The sequence below is a fragment of the Leptodactylus fuscus genome, chromosome 11, assembly GCF_031893055.1.
Source record: "Leptodactylus fuscus isolate aLepFus1 chromosome 11, aLepFus1.hap2, whole genome shotgun sequence".
In the NCBI taxonomy this organism is placed as follows: Eukaryota; Metazoa; Chordata; class Amphibia; order Anura; family Leptodactylidae; genus Leptodactylus; species Leptodactylus fuscus.
In genome coordinates, this window is record NC_134275.1 from 81,370,119 (window position 1) to 81,379,975 (window position 9,857).

Consider the following 9,857-nt stretch of genomic DNA (forward strand, 5'->3'; position numbering starts at 1 on the left):
CCTAAATGAACACATCCTTCTAACCCATTGGATCTGTCTCAGCATGGCCGCCAGTTCCCTTGGGCTTATTCTCCAGTTACTAGAGGTATGTTGGAATCACAAGATGTAGCAGGCATCTCAACATGTCTTGGCTTCTCCTGGAGACAGAAAACAATCTTCCTTTCAATAATTAATAACTAATCGTGAAATACAATTTAGAATCCACAAGCAGCGAAATATCCCAAATCTACCATAGCCGTGACTGAGCTGAGAGGAGATATGGTGCAGTGACCCTTCACCTTTATCTCTGGGGTCTATCAGAAGAGGTTCATGGGCAGAGACTCCGACCAGTCACTATAAGAAAGGGGCCACATAGCAAGTAGTCCCAGTGATCTCAATGCAAGTGTCAGGATAGGGAGCAGTCCTAAGACATCAGACAACTAGGCCTGAAGCCTGCCCGGATCATGGAGAGGTAAGTAACAGTGTTTTTTATGTTTCTTACCCCTGCCGGGCCTCCAATCATTATACTCGGGGGTCTGAAAAGACCCCCGAGTATAATGATAGTGTTTGTGGGGCCCGCGGTGTCACTTACCGATCCCAGCCCTGCCAGGATCAGTAAATAAATAGGGCCCGTTACCGTAACAGCCTATAAAAAAAAAAACCGCAGCGGTAGCGTCTGTCACCAAGCCCCTAATGTCCCGGGCCCTGTGGCAGCTGCCTCTGCTGCTACGGCGGTAGTTACGCCCCTGTGGAACACCCATTCTTGTTATCGGTGGGGGTCCTAGTGAGCGGAGACACCTAACCCCTATCCTGTGAATAAGAGATGTGTTATTCATGGGAAAACCCAAATAAACTTTGTAGGATTTGCTTGTACTTGATTTTGGTGGCTCCGCCCTCGGTTGCACCTTGAGTAATCCTTGCATTCTTGTGACTCGATCACCGTCAATCCCGTGGCGCGGACTCTATTGTCAGCGTTTGTAATCCCGGTTGTTTATTAAGGTCAGTTCTGCCTATTATGATCAGATCTGGGAATTACGGAGCAGGAGAAAGACGTCGTCTCTGCAGGAAGTTGAGGTGAGAAGTGCGGAGATGTCTATACATGACATATGTCATAACTGGTATAACAGGTAACAATATCTGACATCGTTTAGTGATGTCTCATATTACGCAGCTCGGTTGTGTCCCTACAATGCTCAGCAGGTACAAGCCTTAGGGTTCTCCGCTTTCGTTAAAGGGGTGGTGTCGATATACAGACATCCCCTATCCACAGGACAGGAGGACAGGGGTGGAAAGTCTCCTGAAAGCCTCCTTGTGAATGGAGCAACAGTGCATAGGTGTCCAATACTCTGTTGACTTCTATAGGACGGCGGGGAAATGGAGCAACGGTCACTCAAGTGCACTGGTGCTCCATTCACAAGGAAGCTTTGCGGCAACTTTCATGTCCCGTCCTCCAGATCACTGCAGAATCCATGAAGAGATCGAGCAGAAGATTTACCCTTTCAGCGTCCTGCTTCAATCTCTGCCAATTCAGGGAGAAATTTGGCTCAGATTGTAAAATTTTTATTCTATTTCCTGGTCATGACCATGGGGCGGCCATCTTGTCTGAACTTCCCCTCTGTTAACAGCATTTAGTTATATGCTCTACAGCATAGTCGTGGCCATAGGCAGAATAGTCTGGAGATGACTCATTGAGATCTATGGGAGAGTTTTCTACAGATAATCTGTGCAGAGAGGAGGAGGAGATAATCTGTGACATCATCTATTGTCAGTGGTGACAAATTGGTTTAAAAAGGTAAATTTTTTTGCTTTAAGGTGTTAGTTTAATAAAAGATTGACAGTTCCTTGATGATTAGCAGTGTCAGGACAGCTGTTACAAGTAGGAGGCAAAGGAATCAGTGTGAAGATGCATCTCATAGAAATACACTGGAAATTCTGCACACAGCATTCACAGATAGAATGAACAGGCAGTATGAGTAAGCAAAACTTTATGGTCACTTTATTTCTCGTATGGTCACTTAATATATCACTGCAACCTTACTTGTGCTAAGTTTCTTCATTTCATGAGGCAAAGAGAGCAGTGTGAAGCTGCGTCTCATAGAAATACACTGGAGATTCTGTACACAGCAATCACAGATAGTATGAACAGGTAGCATTCTTGTATGGACTCAATATATCACTCCACCCCTGCTTCTGATAAGTTTCTTCATGACAGCTCTTACAAGCAGCGGGCAGTGGAAGCTATACCTCTAAATACACTGAACATTGTGCACACTGCACTCACAGATAGTATGAACAAGTAGCATGATTCAGGGAAGTGGTATATCTCTGAATTCAGTCATTGCATGGACTCATCTCACATATTATATCACTGCTCTCCTACTCCCTTAGATAAGATAGAAATCATATCTTCTGCAGGACTATATACTTGTAGAGACATATTGAGGAACAAAGAGGGTGGAGCTTGGTGGGGAGGAGAGAAGTCCAAGAACTGGCAGGAGGGATCTGATAGAAGGTGATATAATCCTGTAGTTCAAAGGAAGTCAACACAAGGAAGACTGACATCCTGTTTACACAGGTGAGCAAGCTCTGGGATGGTAGTCAGTCTTAGAACCAATGGCTATTAAGGTTAGAGTGTATGGGATCTGGAGATATGACGTCACAAGATCACATGAGATGGTCATATGATGCTTTGACAACATGGTCATTAGCAAAGTGCTGATTTTTAGGGGACTGATTTTAAGGGATTCGGTGTGGTCCTTCAGGTGTGTTTTCTGGAAGGTATGGTGGAGGTTGCTGTGTTGGAGGACATGGGTTCTGGAGATTCACTTGACCCAGATGCCCATAACAAAAGGGTCGAAACGCATGGGTGAAACGAATGACATGGCCACCTATTTCTGGTGAGCTTACAGGATATTTTTAAGAAATTGCTGGAGTGCCCCCATTAATACCCCAGAGAGGGGGTTGGAAATCCAGTGGTATATATCAAAATAGATGTTTTCAACTCTTCCATGTAATATGTGTGACAAAAAGATTCTACCAAGGAAGATCGAGCATTATCACCGGCTAGTTGTCACCCATTGGCCTATTTTGTTTATCACTAAACAACTTTTTTGTGGGCTTCAAAGAAGGTGCATGATCTGTCTCTATGGAAGGTAATATGCCACTAGTGATGGCTGATGACTAGATCAGTGCCCACCCACGAGGACCTCTGACCAGTCAAGATGGTAGGTTATATGCCACTAGTAATATCTGATGACTGGATCAGTGCCCACCTATGAGGACCTATATACCAGTCAATATGGTAGGTAATATGCCATTAGTAATGTCTGATGACTAGATCAGTGCCCACCTATGAGGACCTATTACCAGTCAATATAGTAGGTAATATGCCACTAGTAATGGCTGATGACTAGATCAGTGCCCACCTATGAGGACCTATTACCAGTCAATATAGTAGGTAATATGCCACTAGTAATGTCTGATGACTATATCAGTGCCCACCCATGAGGACCTATTACCAGTCAATATAGTAGGTAATATGCCCCTAGTAATGTCTAATGACTAGATCAGTGCCCACCTATGAGGACCTATTACCAGTCAATATGGTAGGTTATATGCCACTAGTAATGTCTGATGACTAGATCAGTGTCCACCTATGAGGACCTATTACCAGTCAAGATGGTAGGTAATATGCCCCTAGTAATGTCTGATGACTAGATCAGTGCCCACCCACGAGGGCCTATTACCAGACAATATGGTAGGTAATATGCCACTAGTAATGTCTGATGACTAGATCAGTGCCCACCTATGATGACCTATTACCAGTCAATATGGTAGGTAATATGCCCCTAGTAATGTCTGATGACTAGATCAGTGCCCACCTATGAGGACCTATTACCAGTCAATATGGTAGGAAATATGCCACTAGTGATGGCTGATGACTAGATCAGTGCCCACCCACGAGGACCTCTGACCAGTCAATATGGTAGGTAATATGCCACTAGTGATGGCTGATGACTAGATCAGTGCCCACCCACGAGGACCTCTGACCAGTCAATATGGTAGGTAATATGCCACTAGTAATGACTGATGACTAGATCAGTGCCCACCCACGAGGACCTCTGACCAGACAAGATGGTAGGTAATATGCCCCTAGTAATGTCTGATGACTAGATCAGTTCCCACCCATGAGGACCTCTGACCAGTCAAGATGGTAGGTAATATGTCACTAGTAATGTCTGATGACTAGATCAGTTCCCACCCACGAGGACCTCTGACCAGTCAACCATTCATGTGAGACACTGGTGAGATATCATCCAGTCAAGAGGACCTCACTTGGTAATTTGAGAAGGTTCCTTGGGCACTATTGTGGTCTTCTGATTATTATTAGGTGCCCTGGATTGTTGAAAAGACTGAAAGCAATCGAATTGGTCCATCTAGCTAAGCATTACATATCTAAAAATGTAGAGTATTTCCTTCCTCAGGCTGATCCTTACCAAAGGACATGAAGGTCTATAGAAAATATCAAAGAGGCCAGGTGGGAGCTCTAAAGCTTCTGAATGAAAAATAATAGAAGACTTCCTTAACTAAACTCTATCCTTGCATGTCTCCTGAGACTCAATGGGTCTGTTCCTTGTCATCCTTAGCCATAAAATCAATGTTTTGCAAGACGTCTTCATAGCTTACAAATCTGAATTCCTTTGACTTTAAGATCTCCTATTAATCCTTTAGCAGTAGAAGGAGGAAGTGCAAAGTAAATATCATTATCCTTAATTATTGTCAGTGCTGGAACTGTTGCAAGCCAAACACAGCCAAGCGAGCAGCGAAACGCACTATAGCTTAACCGTATAGAAGGTGACCGTGTTCAAGGGGATGGTCGTTTTAATGGTCGTCCTCGAGTGGTGATCTTATTGGCTCCATGTAGCTTCCTGGTGGTCAGCAGAGGAGAGAGCACCTACAGGTAATGATTGTATGGGACTATGTTAGCTGGTACTGCTGGGTAGGCTTTAGTATTATGTATCTGGTACAGCGTTGAGGACCCTTGAGGTCCCTATGGTGTGGCTCAAGCAACATGGCATTACCATTGAGACCAACTAGCCCTAAGTGACCCAAAAACAGAGGGTTTGTGTATCCAAATTGGTGATCTCTCACAATTATAGTGTTTGGGCTCAGGGGTATAGCTTGAAGTTCCTGGGTCCCTAAGTAATATCTGTAACAGCCCCTCAGTTGCATCATAATACTGGAGTCTTCTAAGGTGGCAGAGGAACCTCTGGCAGATCCTCCTCAGGTTCCAAGTTCTGTACCCTCTATAGTAACCACAAATAGGGAACATTGAATGCTACAGTATATGTTATGGGCAGAATGAAGGGCCACATTGGGCACCACTACAATGAGGCTGGTTGAACATGGTTGGTTTGGACATTATGATTTCCATGTCTTGTATCCAGATATTCAATCTTCAGTGACAGACGATTACTTAAGGAGGTTGAGAATTTGACCAGCTGCCAGTTTCATTGGTGTAAACTATGACATATTGTGTCAGCCCATTAGATGTTGTCTTCTCCCAAGGTAATTACATTCATGACCTACATGTGTGTCCTGTCCATAAACTTCCCAGAATTTCTCAAGCCAAAACGTCCTCCACCGGGTCTTATTACCAAGAATTGGTTGTTGTCCTGGTGAAGCTTCTCAATGTGACTGTAATGAAAATCTAAGGAGGTGATGACAAACTTATAGCCAAAAGAGAAGGTCATTGGGGAAAAGTGGTCAATTGGGTGGAGACTCTAGGATCCTGTTGTATGGTGTCCTGTGGCACATTTACCCACGATGTGGCCTCCATACTCCAACCTGACCGTCGTCCAATCTCAAACAGAACCTGGATTTGTATTGGTCCAGGTTTCTAGTTCCTGACACCATTGCAAACAGGTGGCAGTGGCTGGTTGTCAATAGCAGGACACGTAATGAACGCTGTCGCACCAAATGTCCTTCTGCTAAGTGTCACGAAGCGGGGAAGATGGGAGATGTTCTTGCTTCTTGGTGAATCAAACGATCCTCTCTAGTGGTGATCTGCCTGGTCTGACCAGAGCCTGTTCACCATGTGTGTATCCTAATATAACCATTACCCCCTACACATAACATCAGCACAACCTAGATGGCTATCAATGGCTACCTGCTTCCTCAGTCCAATGATGTACACCCTCTCAAAGTCTATCAACTGGTCAAGATGTCTTAGACGACATCATAGAGACATGTTTAACAATCACCAAAAGGTACACTACCCAAAAGTAGCCTTTAGGGCCGAGGTGGAAGCACTTTTGTGCCCTCTTGTGGCAAGACCAGTGTCAGACCACACCTGCAATCATATATGAATAAGTCTCTGTATTGTAAGTGGGTAAATAACTCTACGACAAGGCCAAGAACTTAGGACAAGTGGCAAAGGGTATCTATACCAAATGATCTCCTTCTAATTCCCACCATGTCTGTTCCTCCCCAGACCTGACTCCCAAGAATGACATCTACGTCTTCAACGCTCCTGTTATTTGGGCTCCTTCTCAGTGTTCCCATCCAGAACTTGGCCTGGGATGAAAAATGGGAAACCTTCAAGAAGAACCAAATCACAAGCTCCTCGGCGATCAACTGTGATGTGGTCATGGCGGGAAATTGCCGGGAGATGCAGAGCTTCATCCACACACAACCAAGCGTCCTGGAGAATTTCTGCAAAAGCATCACCGGAATAAAAAATATCAGCAGAAACAAAGAATTTAAGGTCAGCACCTGCGAAAGACAATGGAACGAAAGCTGTACCTACCAGGACGCCGAGGTCCAGATCGGGCGGATATGTCTGACCTGCAGGAACAGGAAACCCGTGCAATTTGTGAAAATGGGGACATGTTAGATTCTGCCGTAATTCCTGCAAAATTTGTAAAATTATGTTCTGTTCTGTATAATATATAAGATGGTGAAGGACAGAAAATCCTATAGGAATCATATACATATAAGGGGATGGATTACAGGGTGGGCACACCAGGCATGTACCCTAGACACCATGTCACCCGCCCATCTGTCTATCCGACAACACAAATCTCTTGTGTCCAGACAAATGCTGCAGCCTCCTCACTGCTTACCAAGCACAGCGCCGTCCATTGTACAGTGGCTGTGCTCGGTATTGCAACTCATTACCATTTGTTGGAATGGGACTGGCCATGCGATCATGTGAGCGTCATGGCTTCTTCAAACAGCTGATCAGAGGGGGCGCCGAGAGTTAGATCCCGACCAATATGATAGTCCTGATAAAACCCTTTAAGGCCTCATTTTTAATGGCCGTGTCTTACCATAGTCTTGCACATGAGGTCTAAGGGTTTGGGACGTCTGATATAATCGGGGCCAAATGTGTCAGTGTTACAAATCCCGATCTCTTCGTTCTCTTGCTGATGAGCTATTAATGAATTTATTTGACGTATGTGCAGTAAATGAAGTCGTGAACATCACATTGATCTGCGCAGCCTGATGTCCTCTGCCGTGACCTCGCACTCACCACCGGGTCTACTATGACTTTGGAGACTTCGCCACCAGGGCCCACGGGGACATCGGGGGACATAAGGGGTCACTCTTGATTTGTTACTCTATAACATTTCCTGTTGATACTTTGGGACAAATCCTTTAGGGCCCATTCGCACTATTGAATTATCCGTCTGGAGCTGACAATGAAAAAAACGGACAGGCCATAGTGAATAGTGAATGGAGTCTGTCATCGGATGTCAATTATAACTGCGGAAACCCTGGCGTCTTCCATGTACGTATAATACAGGCAGAGGAAAACACGAAGAAAAACTCTGCAGAAAAAAAAAACGATGCGTTCCCATTGTGGGCTTTTCCGCATAATTTTTTATGCCGCGTTCCTCTACGTGGAGACTTCAAACATGGCACATTATCTTTTGAGACAGTTGTTATTTTAATTTTCACCTGTAGGTGTCAGTATTGTTTTATCTGTTTTTTCAAAAAAAGAAAAAAAAAGAAAAAGAAATTTTTTGTAACGCCATAGGAGCGCCGGTCCTGACTGAAAGAGCCCGTCTGGCCTTGGCTTGTGTTTGGTCTTCAAGTAAATGTGACTAAACTGTAATACCAGACACGGCCACGAGATAAGACTGGCGCTGTTTCTGATGAAACAAAAATCAGACTAAAAAACCTAAGTGCCTGTAATGGTGACGGTTGTCGGGGTAGTTTAGAGTATATTCACACTGTTTCTTACGTTAGGAGTCTTACAAGACATGCTGTTACATCAAGGTGCTGCAAGGGGTTAATCATGTTTTTTCGGGTTGCCTCTGCATGGAAAAACAACATCAAACGACACTTTTCTAAGTGTTTTCTGACCGGAGGGATAGTAGAAGGACACGATTTTTGCACTGAAGGGGCGCTGTGCATGTGTACCATGGCGAGTAGTGTGTGTATATATATACTGTGTACTGTGTATATATTTTACTTAGAGAGTATACAATGCTATACAGATACTGTAACAAGCTTCGTAGACAATTTATTTCTGAAAAAGCAACATGGCAAAAACTTCCGCCCAACGTGGGGCTCGAACCCACGACCCTGAGATTAAGAGTCTCATGCTCTACCGACTGAGCTAGCCGGGCTGGATACAGACTGCTCCAAGCTACATCACCATCTACATAAGCCTTCCTCCTCCCCCTCCCCCCTGACTTCAGTGTGCGGTCAGGTTACTTGGAGTTTCTATGGGGGAGGGGTGGGGGCGGCCCTGCAGTTATTGGGAACGCCTTTTCTTATAATCCAAGACTCAGACAGAGGATTTGGTAATAAAATGACAGTCCACTAGATAAGATGATTTTATGGTCCAAACATGGATATTGGGCTCCGCGTCCCTTTAAGAAGCTCGGTTTAGGGCATTAATATGGAGGATCACAAGGATACGGCTACAATGTTCCTGCTGTATATTTACACAGACTAGTCCAGAAGTCAGAACACCAGAACACACACTTCAGACTCCTTTCCCTTTCTTTAGGACACTTCTTGCCGGTTATACTTTACTCCTGTATTTTGCGCCGAAAAATTACAGTAAGTCCCAAGTCTGTGACCCGGAAGGGCGAAAATACTGGAATAAAGTATATACAAGGGATTGATATAAAGTAGAGAAGACACAAGAATGGAATCAAAGAAGAATCGAGAAGGAATAAGGATAAATCTGTCCCCACTGGCAAGTGTCCACCAGGTGTCAGCAGTAACTGATAGATAGATAGATAGATAGATAGATAGATAGATAGATAGATAGATAGATAGATAGATAGATAGATAGGAGATAGATAGATAGATAGATAGATAGATAGATAGATAGGAGATAGATAGATAGATAGATAGATAGATAGATAGGAGATAGATAGATAGATAGATAGATAGATAGGAGATAGATAGATAGATAGATAGATAGATAGATAGATAGATAGGAGATAGATAGATAGATAGATAGATAGATAGATAGATAGGAGATAGATAGATAGATAGATAGATAGGAGATAGATAGATAGAAGATAGATAGATAGATAGATAGATAGATAGGAGATAGATAGATAGGAGATAGAGAGATAGATAGATAGATAGATAGATAGATAGATAGATAGATAGGAGATAGATAGATAGATAGATAGGAGATAGATAGATAGATAGAAGATAGATAGATAGATAGATAGATAGATAGATAGATGATAGATAGATAGATAGATAGATAGATAGATAGATAGATATATAGATAGGAGATAGATAGATAGCTAGATAGATAGATAGATAGATGATAGATAGATAGATATATAGATAGGAGATAGATAGATAGATAGATAGATAGATAGATAGATAGGAGATAGATA

The 9,857-nt window shown here is 43.4% G+C and overlaps 1 non-coding gene across 1 annotated transcript; it reads right to left on the minus strand.

The window, feature by feature from the left end:
- Positions 1 to 8,542: 8,542 nt before the first annotated feature.
- On the minus strand, positions 8,543 to 8,615 carry TRNAK-CUU (transfer RNA lysine (anticodon CUU)). Its single transcript has one exon. It is a non-coding gene; the product is annotated as a tRNA-Lys (tRNA).
- Between the last annotated feature and the right edge of the window lie 1,242 nt (positions 8,616 to 9,857).